Source organism: Schistocerca americana, chromosome 2, assembly GCF_021461395.2.
Source record: "Schistocerca americana isolate TAMUIC-IGC-003095 chromosome 2, iqSchAmer2.1, whole genome shotgun sequence".
In the NCBI taxonomy this organism is placed as follows: domain Eukaryota; kingdom Metazoa; phylum Arthropoda; class Insecta; order Orthoptera; family Acrididae; genus Schistocerca; species Schistocerca americana.
The window spans coordinates 24644775-24662946 of record NC_060120.1 but is presented as its reverse complement, the minus strand read 5'-3'; the positions used below and the strand labels follow the sequence as shown (position 1 = coordinate 24662946).

General features: G+C 46.6%; 1 protein-coding gene across 2 annotated transcripts in view; it reads right to left on the bottom strand.

Moving 5' to 3' along the window:
* Positions 1-18172, bottom strand: part of LOC124595515 (brain-specific angiogenesis inhibitor 1-associated protein 2-like) — a 912282-nt gene that overhangs the window by 765807 nt on the left and 128303 nt on the right. The window lies entirely within an intron of this gene.

The following is an 18172-nucleotide window of genomic DNA, read 5'->3' as shown; positions in this document are numbered from 1 at the left end:
TTGGCGACCGGATAAACGCGACGCGCGCGCGCCGGGCCTCGCGACCGCCTCTGGCCCATGATCTTAATTTCAGATACCGGCTGGTGTGAAATGCTCTCCGTGTACTAGAGCGCGCGGAACGGGCCCGCGAAACGGCTCCTCTCCAGCTGCCACGGGCTAGTACACCGTACCACGAAAGACGAAAACCTGCACCGGCGTCTTGCGTATTTCACCATCGCAATTTACTGGAGGACGAAAGTCACCCGACGACGCCCATATAATTACTGATGGTGTACTTGGGTGTGTAGCTGTTAGTCTCCCATCGGGCACCTCCCGGGGTGGCGGATAGGGGAACGCTCACCAGATATGGTGGGTACTGGGGAAATAAAATACCCAGGGCGGACCAAAGCTAGCAAGCCTCCGTCCCTCTAAATGGCTGGTTCAAATGGCTCTGAGCACTATGGGACTTAACTTCTGAGGTCATCAGTCCCCTAGAACTTAGAACTACTTAAACCTAACTAACCTAAGGACAGCACACACATCCATGCCCAAGGCAGGATTCGAACCTGCGACCGTAGCGGTCGCTGGGTTCCAGACTGTAGCGCCTAGAACCGCACGGCCACTTCGGCCGGCTGTTCTCTATCAAAATCTTTCATTTGCTGACTATGCCTATCAGAAGTTAGTGCCTTCAGTAGTTAGAATCTTTTATTTAGCTTGCAGTATTGGCGCTCGCTGTATTGCAGTAGTTCGAGTAACGGAGATTTTTGTGAGGTAAGTGATTCATGAAAGTTATATGTTATTGTTAGTCAGGGCCATTCTTTTGTAGGGATTATTGAAAGTCAGATTGCGTTGCGCTAAAAATATTGTGTGTCAGTTTAGTGTTGTAATGTATGAGTACGTTCAGTTTTGCTCAGCTGTTTGAAAATCAAATAACGTAGAGGTTTATCAGCACAATAATTCATTAATTTTTCTAACAGGACGTTTCAACATCATACTTCACCTTGACACCTATTATCGGAAAATTCACAACTTGAGCGTAATTGGCAATACTCAAAACATATACGATGGAATGACAAATACAAATCGCAAGAAGAAATTTCACATTAATATACACTGAAGCGCCAAACAAACTAGTACTGGCACGCGTATTCGAATTCAGAGAAACGCAAACAGGGAGAATACGACGCTGCGGTCGGCAACGTCTATATGAGACAAAAAGCGTCTGGCGCAGTTGTTGGATCGGTTACTGCTGCTACAGTGGCAGATTATCAAGATTTGAGTGAGTCTGAATGTGGCGTTATAGTCGGTGCACGAGTGATGGGACATAGCATCTCCGAGGTAGCGACGAAGTGGAGATTTTTCCCGTACGACCATTTCACTTGTGCACCGTGAATATCAGAAATCGGGTAAAACACTGAATCTCCGACATCGCTGCGGCCAGAAATGGATCCTGCAAGAAGGGGACAAATGACGACTGAAGAGAATCGTTCAGCGTGACAGAAGTGCAATTCTTCCTCAAATTGCTGCAGGTTTCAATGCTGGCCATCAACAAGTGTCAGTGTGCGAACCATTCAACGAAATATCATCGATATAGGCTTTCGGAGCCGAAGGTCCGCTCGTGTACCGTTGATGACGGCACGACACAAAGCTTTACGGCCCGCCTGGACCCGTCAACACCGTCAGTGGACTGTTGATGACTGGAACCAAGTTGTCTGGTCGGACGAGTCTCGTTTCAAATTGTATCGAGCTGATGGACGTGTACGGATATGATGACAACCTCATGAATCCATGGACCCTGATGTCAGCAGGAACTGTTCAAGCTGATGGAGGCTCTGTAATGGTGTGAGGCGTGTGCAGTTGGCTTGATATGGGGCCCCTGCTATGTCTAGATACGAATCTGATAGGCGACACATGCTGTCTGATCACCTGCATCCATTCATATGCACTGTGCATTTCGACGGACTTGGGCAATTCCAGTAGGGCAATGCGGAACCACTGACGTCCAGAATTGCTACAGAGTGGCTCCAGAAACACTGTTTCGAATTTAAATGCTTCCGCTGGCCACCAGACTGCCCAGATATGGACATTATTGAGCATACCTGAGATGCCTAGCAACGTGCTGTTCAGAAGAGATCTCCACCCCCTCGTATTCTTACGGATTTATGGACAGCCATGCAGGATTCACGGTGTCAGTTCCCTCCAGCACTACTTTAGACATTAGCCGAGTCCGTCCCACGTCGTGTTGCGGCACTTCTACGTGTTAACAGGGGCTTACACGATATTAGGGAGGTGTGCCACTTTTTGGCTCTTCATTGTATATAGTCTCACGCCAGACGGTTTAGGGGCTATGTTGTTTTAACTCTAAATACTCATTCGGTGTTGAAACCTATGAAGCATAGGTTCGGAAGAATTAATTTGTTTTAGTAGTCTCGAGTTGAAATACCGGACCTACTATTTTGACGAAGTATCACAGGTGGCCGATTCTCACCGAACTTCGAGATTAATGAAGCTGTCGCTCATGAAACAACCAGAAATGCTCTGGCGCCGCTGAAGCATGACCTTTCAATATGCCTCAGATTACAGTCTGTGTTGTACATAGTTCCGCATAGTCAGCGCGTACACAAGTTTCCCACTAGAGCGCGCCCCGCTAAGCACAACAGCGCAGGCGCAGCGCTCGTCCGTCTCCGCACTACGAGATGGCACTGCCATAGAGACGGACCAAATTCTGCTTCCGCCGATCCGCGTATTAATATGTAACACTGGCGCAGTGATACCTGAACGCGCAAGGTATTATAACGAGTGTACAGACCTCCGATTAGACAGTCTGCATTTGTCTGCACCAGTCTGTACCAGTCTGCGTTACCATGAAGATACATGTATAGACACTTTTGACAAGTATCAGAGATATATGTGAGAATAAGATTACCGTACCAATACCAAAGGAACTTGATTGTCAATTGTAAATAGCATCCAGAAATAAGTTGATTGGTCACCGTCAGTCTGCTACTCTAAGCGTGCAAGTGGCATTTCTATCATCTGACCTAACGGCAGAAGATAAACACGCCACGATAACACCACGAGACATATTGCTGACAGTCGCCTACTTCGTTAGAGTGACAGGTCAAATAATCTCATGGTGTGTGTACCGAAGGTCTTACAGTATGCACACCACACAGCAGGAACCACGAAGGATATTTAGCAGTGGCTTCCACAGAGGATCAAGACAGAAAATTTCGAAAGCAGGTCACTTAAATAGTCTTTTTCATGTACGAGGTTCATTTCCTAACAATGTTTCAATGCACACTCTGTTCCAGTACTTACTGGTTTTTCCGAGTTGAATCACGCGCCTTTTCCACTCGCCAGCAGCAGGACGACACCTCGACAGTGCCGCTGGCTGTGACACGCCCGCGCGTGCGGCCCCCTCAGTGAAAGTGACGCGTCACGTCACGTCACGTCACGTCACGAGTGACAGCCGGCGTGCCCAGAGCCGCATTCCGGCGAGCAGGAAGCGTCGGCCGACCCTCGGCAGCGTGCGGCGTGGTGCTCAGTTAACAGCTCCGGTTACGGCGCCGGCAGACTCGGCTGGCTAATTAGCGACGATCGCTCCACCAAACACGCCGAGTGTGGGTAGGCAGGTGGCGAGGTGGGGGAGGGGGAGGAGGGGGGGGGCTGCGACAGCGAGGTGGCGCAGTAGGCGGGCCCTCGCCCCGTCCAGAACGTGACGGCTGCCTAATGAGCCCCAACTTGGCCGGCATTGTTCCCGTGCCGCCGAAGCTTCTTGTGGGTGCCTGCAACGTCTTGCTCAGAGGAAGCGACCCTCCTCACACACCTCCGATGGAAACTTGCCGCGAGCTCATTGCCGATACATGTTTACACAAGAGCCCTTCCGTATTCCACGAGGGGCGTTCAATAATTAATACAACAGTTTTTTTTCTGAAAGCAGGTCGGTTTTATTCAGGATTCCAATACTCTATAGTATTCACCACTCTTTTGGCTACAAACTCTTTTTTAGCTCCGTTCATTGCGATGACATTACGCCACGTTATGACGTTATGCCACCTTACTGGCAGGGCCTGAATGCTTGCATGGTACCACTCTACCTGTCGACTTCGGAGATAACGTGTAGCTGCGTCAATAACCTCCTCATAACCCATGTACTGCTTCCCGCGGAATGCATCCCTCATTTGGCCAAACAGATGGAAGTCGGAAGGTGCTGCAGGTGGATGAGGAAGAGCAGTGCAGTGACTCCACTAGGGTGCGCAACTTGTGTCGGACCTTCTGTTGATTTTTGCGACGACGAAAACGCTGACGTCGTTTCTGCAACTTTCTGAGGATAGCACAACACACTTCCGAGTCGATCGTTGCACCTTGAATGAGGACGTCAAACAGAATAATCCCTTTGGAATTGCGGAAGACCACTGTCATGACTTTATCGGCTGAGGGTGTGGCTCTGAACTTTTTCGTAAGAGGTGAGAGGGCATGGCGTCACTCCATGGATTGCCGTTTTGTTTACGGTTCGAAGTGATGAACCCATTTGCCATCACATGTGACGATGTTCGACAAAAATTTGTCACGACCAGCCTCGCACCGCGCGAGAAATTAAGTCCAAATGGAGCTTCGTTGTACATTATGTTCTTCTATTAGGTGGCAAGGAACCCAGTGGGTACATATCTTTGAGCTCTCCAAATGGTGGACGAATATGTCAGCACTACCAACAGAGACGCCAAGCTGGGTAGCAAAGGGTTTTATTGTGATCCACCAGTCATCCCGAAGGAGAGCTCAATGTTGCAGAATCACAGTTGTGTAGCGGCACCACCGTTTAGGATAGAGAAGGTTAGTTTTGTGCAATATTCTCAGCACAAGTTACAGCCAGGTGTGGGCCAGATTGCAGTGAGTTACGCATACCAACAGTTGCGAAGTGGAATAGAAGCCACAGGGCCGTCAAATTACTGAAAGAGTATACATAGCAGTTTTGCATGTCATAGATCACAGGCAGAAGGGGCCCACTTGCCAACCTAGTGTGTTATGAGTACATGATGCGAAACGGCGCATAGGGCAAAACAAAGGCGCACAGCCGCATATAGATAGGTGTGGGTTTCTAACAAGATGCATTCAGCTCTCCTGGATGGTGGGGCATGTCACACCACCAGGTATATGCAACAGAGGATGGGGTGCCAGCCTTACAGTTCATGGAGGGTTTCTGGTTCGAACCTCTGAGGCCAATGCGGGGTCCGTAGCCAGCCAGTGGCGGGTCACTCCACGGCTCGCTACTGCGGGCAGACATCCTGGCTTCCAACACACACCGGAGGCATCCCAAGGCGAGGGACCCACATTCGGATGCCGGATAGTGTGTGCTTGTTGTCCCTGCGATCTGAGCCACACTGGCGAGAAGCACACAGCTGGCCGCCTGCGGCTCACACTGAGTGGCGCTGAGTCAGCAGGGACGCAAACCATCGAGTCGACTGCCAGCATCCTGACGATGCTGCAACTCCGCTACCATACAAGGCCAACACACGGCAATGCGTGCACAGGTAGCTCAGGCAGCCATTCCATGCCAGGCCTTTTGCTGACAGTGAAGTGGTCTCCTCAGCATTGCAGGACCAAGTGACGCCAATCGAGAGGAACAGGGCGCTGTAGTTGGAAACAATAAATCACTTGGAAAGCTCGGACGAGTCTTAATACGGTGCCTTCTACCCCTTTCCACTACATTTGGCCATCCTGATACATTAGGTTGCAGAAGTTGCCATTACAGTTGTGTGTGACAGGCCAGCACACTGGATATCGGGCAGGTTTCCGTGACCTCTTTTCTGTGAAGACAGACGCCTCACCCAACGACTCAACGTGCTTTTGCTCACTGCCGCCGGCCGCAGTGGTCGAGCGGTTCTAGGCGCTACAGTCCGGGACCGCGCGACCGCTACGGTCGCAGGTTCGAATCCTGCCTCGGGCATGGATGTGAGTGATGTCCTTAGGTTAGTTAGGTTTAAGTAGTTCTAAGTTCTAGGGGACCGATGACCGCAGCAGTTAAGTTCCATAGTGCTCAAAGCCATTTGAACCATTTTTTTGCTCACTGCCATGACTCCGTAGACATTCTGCAAACGGTTAGGAATGTCTGCGATGCTCTCGATTTCCGCCAAAAGAAACTCTGCATGGAATGCACTTTTGAATGCTACATACATCGCCGCCAGCTGTCGGAACTTCATGAAAATATAGCGCCTAAAGCGGTATATTCCACGATGCTCCGCAACAAATTATGCATTTTTCCAACCGAAGTCGGTCGAGAAAACAAAATTTGTTGCATTACTTATTGAACGTCCCTCGTAATAATTTCTTAACTCTAACAAGGGGAGGCCGCCAATTGTGAAATTCAGATTCGATTCATACTGCACATAATAAAAGCTCATGGCCAGAGGTGTAATGTGGCAAAGCACCAAGATGCACTTCTCAGCCGTTGTTGAGAAAATCGACAGTTAAAAGAAACCGTTGCGGTGAAATACTCTCTACGATAAGCACTTTTCTACAGCGTGGTGGTGCAGCGGTAAGCGCTCGGATTCGTAATCCGAAGGTCGTCGGATCGAATCTCGTTCCATGCAACTTATTTTTTTTAGTATTTGTTTTTTGTGTATATATATATATATATAATTCCCAGCAATCAGTTGCAACAATTATGCATATAATAAGTTGTTGAAAGCCGTTTGTCGTGGAAAAACTGGCGACTTCGAACATCATTGTTTTCCGCAAACAAAGTTGTATTTTACAAATGTTATTAATTGTCTTCATAATGTTAACCACGTATAGTTAACGGAAGACGTAAAAACGAATACGTATAGCATAAGTCAAACGTTAGAATTAGAATAGAGACCCCACGAACACAAACTTGTTGTGGCAGGTATGAAATATAAACTCCGTTACTCGCTCGTTACACTTGAAGGGCAGATGTTGAATGGCCCGAAACGAGCCGCCGCATAACAGCGTAGTTGCCTGCTAACTTCGAAAGAAGGTAGATGCGGTCCCTAGCGCAACTTATAACATCGCCGAAAATCAGTGCGGACGGGACAGCTTTGGTACACCCTGTTAAACAAACGGAAAAATAGAGGCGGTACAATTGGAGAGCGATCCGCCTTCACCAACATGCATAAGCAATTCATTAATAGTTTATATATATATATATATATATATATATATATATATATATATATATATATATATATATATTTGAATTGCAAAAAACTAATAATAAAAAAATATTGCATGTCGCGAGATTCGATCCGGCGACCTTCGGATTACGAACCCCAGCGCTTACCGCTGCAGAAAATCATTAATCGTAGAGAGTATTTCACCGCAACGGTTTCTTTTAACTGTCGATTTTCTCGACAACGGCTGAGAAGTGCATCTTGGTGCTTTGCCACATTACACCTCTGGCCATGAGCTTTTATTATGCGCAGTATGAATCGAATCTGAATTTCACAATTGGCGGCCTCCCCTTGTAAAACGAATACAATTGTATCCTTCTTATCTAACATAATCATCTTCCACATCAAATACGTACTGTGACGTCAACGTGATGGGAGCGACACGCTCAGCTAAGATTCGCCACCATGATACAGTAAAATCAGAGAATTTATTGCTATGCTCTGAAAAGCATCGCTTTAGGCGCAGAGGATAGATGAAGACTCATTTTCAATATGAGAATAATGGGATTTTGGGATTCAAGTATACATAATGAACGTCGCAATTCTTTTACTAATATTATGCAGATTGTGACAAAAAGAAAACAGTTGCGCAACAGAGAGGTGAATATTAATTACATGTCAATAAACTGTAAAAAGTTTTATTCAACAGTACAATTAATTTTTGCCTGGGTTTCGACCCCAGGACAAAACTGACAATTTTATTTCAATTTTATTACGCACGTCATATTGAGTAACTGTAGTTGAACTATAATAGGTAAATTAGAATTTCAAAGCACCTTGAACAGCGCGTTTTCCACTCTGTTATCGTATCTTTATGTTGCCAATTTTTTAGCAGCTGCGAAAAGTTTTCTCTGATCATCCGTAGACGGTACACCACTGTTTCTTTCCTCTAGGGCTGTAGCATACATTTCAGTTAATTACAATAGTGTTAACACCTTGGTGCTTAAAGACGTTACATTACCCTCTATGCAAAAGACACTCCATCCTTTGCGTTCCGTCACCCACAGAAATCCCTATTTGGATATCATGAACCGTTATGAGCTATTAGAGGTCTCCACATTACCTCCTGGAACCACACGAAGGGAGGTACTGTTCGTGGTTTACAGTCAGTTACAAACCAGCGAAAGGAGGACAACTGACACGTTATGAAACATATTTATAGCAAATAATTTGCTTTGCCATAGCAATTCACTGTTTAATGTTAAATATTCACCATTAAACCATTTATGTAGGACGTAACTAGATTCGAGAGTCAGCTGTCATTTTTGAATGTCACGTAGGCCGCTTCTTGTCAGGCCAGTAGCAGAATAGTCGTTTATTTAGTCTCGTCTCATTTTAGAGCGTTGTTTTGAAAGTCTTCGTAGGTAGTGTGTCGAAAATTTTTCGGTATATGATTTTATTGATAATTTTAAAAAGCGGGATTTCATATTTCACTGCAATCTTAACAGCCTTCTTTATTACACGTGAAATCTGACTGTAATGGCTCGTCGTTGCAAGATCCACGTCAACTTACCTTGTCAGGATATGGAGTGGGATGTCGCAACGGCAAGTACAGCTCGACAGTGGAATACCAGAACCGTTGAAGAGTTCGTCCTTACCTGTAACGAAAGAAATAACGTTCGCATTAGAGATGCGTCCCTCCTTTACTTTCGTTTCACCATGATGTGATGCAGAATAGTCTTAAACACGTTAAAGAAACAACAGATATTCAACACAAAATGTTCATAAGATTGCAGTACCACGCAAAGCGTCGTGAGACATCTATCACCTGCATTGCTTCTAAATGAGTTAGAATAAATCGTACAGAACGAAACAGTCACACACTTTCACAAGGTTAGAAAACTATAAATTAAAAACGAGTAAAGGCAATTTCAATTAAATTCCTCTATGCTGTAGACAGCATCATGCTGTAAAATGTTGTACGGAGGTTTCCGCTACTAATGTAAGTGGTCTTCATCGAGTATATAAAACTACTGGGGCAATGTAACTGTGACTGCGATATGTTAGAGAAATAGAATTCCTACGAACTAATAGTACCAATGTTTACTTAACTGTTACTGAATATTCACCTCTATAATAGATAGGCAAAACGAGATAGCGCGTTGATGCTCCACAGTGAAGTAGTCCGTCTAGATAGAGTCCGCCAATTTATTAATAACAGAACTCGGTTGACAAGACATATTAGGAGAAAGAGCGGCACGGTTTATTCAAGTGGATGTTAGTGTAATGGGGCTGCTACTTATTTCGAGGCTCTGGTTCGTTAACACTTACGCCATTGCAGCCCTAATCGATATGTGAGACAGTACAGTACTGTGTGGTGATTGGAAAAAGTGTCTGACATCAGACTACTTGACGTTTTGTGTCCGAAACACTACTCCCGTCTCCGGGTGACATGACAATGGTGGATATAAGAATCGCTGGTTGTATCTTGGTCGGACTCCAGGGAAGTAGTTTGCTCTGGTATGTTAGAGAACACAGATTTCATCATACTAACAAATGACGACAGATCACTTAGATACCCATTCCGCTGGCGACCTAGTTTGTGTGCTCACATGGACGCCCATGGTGACTACCAAGCACAGCTTCGTCATAGTCAGGAAGCTAGTACTGCACACATTCAGCTACGTCTGCAAGGGGTAGTAATAAAGTTTTAATTATTATTTTGAAAAAGTAAAGTTATGTAGTTAATGTTTGTTTCATGTCCATGCGTGCAGTCATGATACACGCTGAAATCCCGATGCCACAATAACGTAGCACGTAGCTAGAGAAGTGAAAGCAAACAGTAAAGCCACCTGACAACCGTGAGTATCGTGCGGTACATCATTTCTGCACTTGAGTGTGAACAACGCTGCAGAAAACCATGCTGAATTGGTGGATGTATATTGCAACCAAGCACGACATTATGAATATGACAATCGTTGCCGCTCGTTGGCTTCTGCAACTACTGAAACCCACACAAAAAAAGAAGTGCTGGGTGTGTCGAGTGTATAATACTGACTCCGAGACGCAGCAGCAAAACAAGTATTGGAAACACGTGGATACGTAGATTCACCGCCACCGAAAAAGGCAAAGAGCCAACATCGTCAGCCTAAGTGAGAGAGAATGTTTTTTGGACTCACATGCTGTGGTGCCGCCAGTTAAGCCTGATTGGGGGGTTTAGATCACCACAGGGAACTGCTATCAAAGTTTACGAGAGGCTGAGAAGACGAAGTGTCGCAGTAAGTTTTCTCCAGCTCATTTTGCACAGGATGCAGTTATTCTTGTTGCTTCCTTGAACTCTCAAACTTTACACCCCCTTGTGTTCTCCTTACCTGGCAACCATTGACGGTTGAGCTCATGACTACATGTTTCCAGAATGACGATTAAATATTAGGTTCCCTAAACAGCAATAACACCGACTTCTACAGCCAATGACACTGCCACGACGAACAACATAGGTAAAACTGTATCGTATTGAAGGGTGAACATCTATACGTATATCCACCCACGTAACGAGGACTAACACCCAGCCAAATGCTGCATGGCAGAACAGTAATTACGTGTAGGAATAAAAGCTTGTTAGAATCGACTGGGACGATGCTAAGTGGAACACGTACATCGAGCACATAGCGGTGGAATAACCAGTGCCTACATTCGGGCCTGCTAATGTCGCAGGTTCGAATCCTGCCTCCGGCATGGATGTGTGTGATGCCCTTAGGTTAGTTAGGTTTAAGTAGTTCTAAGTGTAAGTGTAAGACAAGGCTGTAGCCTTTCGCCCCTACTCTTCAATCTGTACATCGAGGAAGCAATGATGGAAATAAAAGAAAGCTTCAGGAGTGGAATTAAAATACAAGGTGAAAGGATATCAATGATACGATTCGCTGATGACATTGCTATCCTGAGTGAAAGTGAAGAAGAATTAAATGATCTGCTGAACGGAACGAACAGTCTAATGAGTACACAGTATGGTTTGAGAGTATATCGGGGAAAGACGAAGGTAATGAGAAGTAGTAGAAATGAGAACAGCGAGAAACTTAACATCAGGATTGATGGTCACGAAGTCAATGAAGTTAAGGAATTCTGCTACCTAGGCAGTAAAATAACCAATGACGGACGGAGCAAGGAGGACATCAAAAGCAGACTCGCTATGGCAAAAAAGGCATTTCTGGCCAAGAGAAGTCTACTAATATCAAATACCGGCCTTAATTTGAGGAAGAAATTTCTGAGGATGTACGTCTGGAGTACAGCATTGTATGGTAGTGAAACATGGACTGTGGGAAAACCGGAGCAGAAGAGAATCGAAGCATTTGAGATGTGGTGCTATAGACGAATGTTGAAAATTAGGTGGACTGATAAGATAAGGAATGGGGAGGTTCTACGCAGAATCGGAGAGGAAAGGAATATGTGGAAACACTGATAAGGAGAAGGGACAGGATGATAGGACATCTGCTAAGACATGAGGGAACGACTTCCATGGTACTAGAGGGAGCTGTAGAGGGCAAAAACTGTAGAGGAAGACAGAGATTGGAATACGTCAAGCAAATAATTGAGGACGTAGGTTGCAAGTGCTACTCTGAGGTGAAGAGGTTAGCACAGGAAAGGAATTCGTGGCGGGCCGCATCAAACCAGTCAGTAGACTGATGACCAAAAAAAAAAGTCTAGGGGACTGATGACCTCAGATGTTAAGTCCCATAGTGCTTAAAGCCATTTTCTACTCTCGGTAAAGGATAGGCCATTTCCCCACAGTGCGCGAGAGAGGGCATCAGCACTTAGATAAAAGTGCGGAGGAGACACAATGGTAATGAAGCTACGTCTCGTAACTTCACATAGGGAGGACACAAGAACAAACTTCGTATTAAGGGACGCTCTGAAGCTCTGAAGTTGAACTTTATGCCAGCCAGGAGTACTGACAGGCTCAGAAAACGAGAGCACATTCGCTCGCCAGTATAGGGGGAATCACATTATTGACAGCTATGGATCCTTTATCTTCCCACCACTCACTCTGAGAGCTAGGCCACTACAGTGATATCACAGATACCGATGGAAGGTTAGCTCTGCTAGTTACGAGATACACTGATGAATAACACAAAGTATCTACAGCTGCTGTCAGCTTGGATTCTGCTGCTACGAGACCACAGCCGTCTCGCTGTGGAGGGAACTTCAGTTCTGTGAGTGTATTCCTGCGAGTCACAATAGTGTCTTAACGTGGAGGCCAGATCAGTTTTCCGCGAATGAAGAACCGATCCTGTGCAATTTGTTCATCTCGGGGGCCACGTTGCCTGTACCACCAGTCCTAGGAAGTACGAGTGCCGACTTGCTGGCTGCATGTCGGGATAAGTCTTGCAACGTAACAGCTCATATGGTCGATACAGATTATTTCTTGGATGCTTTAAATTGTTTGTGTTCGAGTATTGTTCGAGTTAGAACTGAATACCTGAATCGAGGAGCGTTGTGTTTGTTGCTAGCGCTGAGGCGTACAAAAGCAATATCGTATGCGATTTCTTGGATGCAAAATGTGTCGTGGCATTCGGACAGCCTCAATATTCGCCTGATATGTCTCCGGGCGTCGTTTGACCATTTGCCGAACTGAAGACAGCAATGTATGGATAGCAGTTCGACACGATTTTAGGTATCCGGAAGGTTACGACCGTGGTACTGTCAGCGATTTCGAAAGTTGAGCATCAGAACATTTTCTAGCAATTTTTCTAACGTTTACAGTTGTATATAGACTCACAAGGCGCCTATTTTGAATAGAAAGTTACGTAAACTGAAAACAATGTCTTGTATTTTGCAACGTGTTTCAAAGAGAATGACCTGGTTTCGAAACTCCAAATTTATTGACAAAAGTCCGCAGCTCGTGGTCGTGCGGTAGCGTTCTCGCTTCCCACGCCCGGGTTCCCGGGTTCTATTCCCGGCGGGGTCAGGGATTGTCTCTGCCTCGTGATGACTGGGTGTTTTGTGATGTCCTTAAGCTAGTTAGGTTTAAGTAGTTCTAAGTTCTAGGGGACTGATGATCATAGATGTTAAGTCCCATAGTGCTCAGAGCCATTTGAACCATTTTATTGACAAAAACATACTATAAACATGGGATGAATTGCAAAATGCCCATAAAATGGTAAAGTTACAAATGCTCCATGTGTCCACCAGCAACAAGACGAACAACGTTTAGACGATAGCTAAATTCGTCATAACATTCACACAGTGTATCTGCTTTCACAGAAGTTATGGCTGCCGTTATTCTTTTCATCACCTCTATGTCACGAGGGGACATCCTTCAGATACCACATAAGAAACAATCGTATAAGCTCATGTCTGACGACCTTGGAGGCCAAGCTCGCAGAGCAGCGTCTCAGCGTCCCGTGAACCCTATCCAGCTTTGAGACAAGAGTGTCATTTAGAATCTGGGGTATGCTGTTGTGTCAGTGTGGTGGAATTTCACCATGTTGGAAATTCTAAGCATCTGATGACAGCTCAACGCGGAACAGAGCGCACGGGACCCCGAGACATTTCCCTGCTTTTTGGCCTCCGGGATCGCCAGAACCCAATTCAATATTTTTCTTGTGGGGATGTATGAAGGAAAGTGTTCTCATCTCTCCTTTCCTCGCGCCATGAAAGAGGCGAAGGACAGAGTAACAGCCCCATGATTCCTACATAAGCAGATAGATTTTGCAATTCATCCCATTTTTGTAGTACGTTTTTATCAATATATTTGGAGTTTCGAAAACAGGTCATTCTTTTTGAAAACAACCTCTATTTTAATAAGTCACCGTTCCTGTAGGACGGACTGAGTAGACGGTTCTTAACTTATTCTTCGTCTGTTCCTCGTAACAAATAACATGGCATTAAATAAAAAGAGAACGAAAGCATCGCCTCTTTAGTACACTGCTGGCCACCGTAAATGCAACACCCTGAAGGAAGCATCCGAATCAAGTGAAATTTACACCATGGGTTTGCAGCGATGAGATATGCAACTGATTAGAATTTCAGCGCAGACGCACATCACGCGCGCCTGTGGCGCCACCTCATAGCGCCATTTAAGGCTTGGCGATTTCGACGAGTGTACGTTCGGCACGTGTGTTTACCTTGTGGTTGTTTCACAACACGATCAGTTATGTCTCGTAGACAACAGCGAACATCGTTTGATCAAGTATCCGAGTTCGACAGAGGAAGGACAGTGGCTTACCGAGATTGTGGATTATCATACAGAGAAATCGCTAGTCGTGTTGGACGAAACCAAACAACTGTAATGCGGATATGTGGCCGTTGGATGCAGGAGGGTACGACGGACCGACGTGGTCGATCGCATTCACCTCGGTGCACCACTGCACGTGCTGATAGGCAAATTGTGCGCATGGCAGTGACGGATCGCTCAGTGACATCCCGAACCATCATAGCACAGAACATTGCGTCTGTAACGCATCATCCAGTGTCTGCGCGTACCATTCGACGCCGTTTACAGCAGAGTGGTCTGTCCGCAAGACGTCCATTGCTTCGTCTACCATTGACGCAGAACCACAGACGTCTCCGTCGCCAATGGTGTGATGACAGACGGATGTGGACGGCAGAATGGAATGACGTTGTCTTTACTGACGAGGCACGCTTCTGTCTGCAGCACCACGATGGTCGGATTCGAGTGTGGAGACACCGTGGAGAGAGGATGCTGGACAGCTGCATTATGCACCGCCACACTGGTCTTGCACCGGGTATTAGGGTTTGGGGCGGTATTGGATATTACTGTCGCACGCCTCTAGTACGCATTGCCGGTGCTTTAAATAGTCGGTGCTACATATCCGAGGTGCTGGAGCCAGTTGTCCTTCCTTACCTTCAGGGCTCGGCCACAGCCATATTTCAACAGGATAATGCGCGACCACACGTGGCACGCATTGTCCAAAGATTCTTCGTCAATAACCAGATTGAATTGCTTCCCTGGCCGGCTCGCTCTCCGGATCTTTCGCCGATAGAAAACATGTGGTCCATGGTTGCTTAACGAGTGACCCAGATTACATCCCCAGCTGCCACACCAGATGATCTTTGGCAACGTGTGGAAGCTGCTTGGGCTGCTGTACCCCAGGAACACATCCAACGTCTCTTTCACTCAATGCTGAGACGTGTGGCAGCGGTGATCTCCAACAATGGCGACTACTCTGGCTACTGATTCTGGCAGGAACCACATGTCGCAGACGTCTGTAAACGTAATCATTTGATACTTGGTCAACATGTTATCTACAAAATAAATTTTGTTGTGCTACCTCTTGTCTTTCTTGGTGTTGCATTTACGGTGGCCAGCAGTGTATGTGCACACGTTTCTAAATATGAGGGAAAGCGCTACTCCACGGAGATGCTTCTTTGCACGTATAACAAAATATCTGCTCGGAGTATGTAACGCAGAAATTTCTTACGTCCGACGCAGCAGAATCACCGCCACAATTCAGAGGGAGAAGCAACAGAAGAGCAGTGCCGGAGTGGAGTTCCGCAAGCAAAGTAACTTCCCGCCGGGCTTCGTCGGCTCGCGAGGCGCATGCATGTTACATGGAAACTTGGGAGCCGCGCGGGCCAAACTTGGGCACCGGCAACAAATTTCCGACGGACTTTAAGAGCAGAACATTCGCGCGGGGGGCCCGCTCGCTTCAGCTGCTTCTGGCGCGCCGTCGCCGGCCGGAATAATTCATCCGCGCTCGCTTTCTTATGCGCGCCGGCAGCGGAATTCACACACTGGGAGGGCGCGACCTGCCGCAGAGGAGAGACACAGAGCCACTAGAGATGTCACGTGGAGCCGCGGACATAACTGCGTCTTCCTCCGGTATAGAGGCTCGGTTCTCACGGTCGTTCGTGCCGAGAGCGGGTTTGGTCTGCAACTAATAATGGAAAGATTCTAAAACTAACGATCTGCTGCTTACAGATAAAATAGACGATGGCCTTTAAAGAGCAAGTTGCAATTGTGCTTCACTCGATACAACTAAATATTTCCATAAACGAAAACAAAGCTGATGGCTTTTTTTGGAATAAACCCCGTAAGAGCCAAAATAATAATCAGTAGCCAGGTAAGCGAACAAGTCTCGAACTTCAGCTACCTTTGATATATTTTTTGACGACAACACATACATGCTGTTTACTACTGTGTTGTGGTCTTCAGTCCGAAGACTGGTTTGATGCAGTTCTCAATGCTACACCATTCCGTACAAGCCTCTTCACCTCCGAATAACTACACTACTACAACTTACACTTTTCTGAATCTGCTTACTGTATTCACCAGTTAGTCTCCCTCTTGTCCTTCCTCACCGTATCAGGGGTTCTCATTGCGACCAGTCCCCCACCCTCCCTCCCTTCGCGCCATCTCCATGCCCACCTTTGCTCGCCATTTTCGATCGGAACCCTCCCCCCGCCACTGTTACCTTCGAACCCCACCCCCACCCCAATAGCCCTTTCCGTCGCCACCCCATACCCCCCCCCCCCCCTGGACAGAATTAGTGCGCCCCAGCTGTCTACGCCTAGTGGAATCCGTGGAATAGTGCGAACGCGTTCAGATGTCTGCGAGTCGTGTAACTAAGGTGGGGCGTGGTGACAAGCCCAGTATTCACCTAGTGGGATGTGGAAAACCGCCTAAGAACCACATCCAGGCTGGCCGGCCTTCGTTGGTAATCCGCTGGGCGGATTCGATCCAGGGCCAGCGCGCCTAATCGAGTCCAGGATGCAACGCATTAGCGCTCTTGGATAACCTGGCGGGCAATTCTTCAACAACCCTATTCACATAATCTGATCTCACTGCTATACTGATTGTTGATCTCACTCTGTTCTTTCAATAGTCCGGCACGGATTACAACAGTACCTGCCAAGCGAATGTTTTCAACTTCAATCAACGTTGATAATGTGGAATGTATTACACTGCCAAAAAAAAAAAAAAAAAAAAATCTGTATACCACTGTACAGGTTTCCTATTCTCTCAAGACTTATTCTTACTATAGTGTTTATGGATTACATGAAATGATTACATTTACAGATCAATAGCACAAGCGGTTCTGAGATCCCAAGTACCGACCCATGCCGAAACACTGACATTAGTAAGTGGTGTAGCCTCCACAGGGTCCTAACATGTGCTGACTCTGGTATCCAGTCGATCATATAGATGGAGAGTAGAGTTTTTGGATACATTGTGCTGCGCTTGCTCGATCCTGTTCACGTAGTTCTTAAGAGTTGGTGGCTGACGAGTCGCACGAGTCACTTCTCATCCCGTCATATTCCACATGTGCTTGATTGCAGAGAAGTCTGTAGATCGTGTTTGCCAGGGAAGTAGCTGCATGTTTTGTAGAGTGTGTTGAGTTTCACAAGCAGGGTGCAGGTGAGCATTGTCATGCTGGAACGACACATCACCTTCCTGTTGCAAGAATGGCAAAATAACGGATCCAAAAATATTCTGCACGTACCGAATGCTGGTTAGTGTCCCCTCCAGAGACACCAGACGTGACCGAGAGTTATAGCTTATTACACCCCTGACTATAAAGCCTGGAATAGACCAGTGTGTCTTGGACGAATGCACTTTATGAAACAGCTCTCACTAGATGTACATCGCGAACGAACCATCACTTGCATGCAGGCAGAATCCATTTTTATCACTGAAGACCATGGCATGCCATTCCAAGTGAGCCACCGACTATCCCGGGTTCCCGGGTTCGATTCCCGGCGGGGTCAGGGATTTTCTCTGCCTCGTGATGACTGGGTGTTGTGTGATGTCCTTAGGTTAGTTAGGTTTAAGTAGTTCTAAGTTCTAGGGGACTGATGACCATAGATGTTAAGTCCCATAGTGCTCAGAGCCATTGGAACCACCGACTATATCAGTGGAGCCATGCACATCGATGCTGTGGGGTGAGTGGAAGACATGCTAGAGGTGTGCGTGCGAGTAGTCTCACTGCTAAAAACCAGCTCGCAGCAGTTTATGTTGGCACATCTGGGCTCATAAGCCCTCTTCTTTATGCTGTGGTAGCTGTACGTTCTGTCATTGCTGCCCTTACAGTATGACAATATCGGCG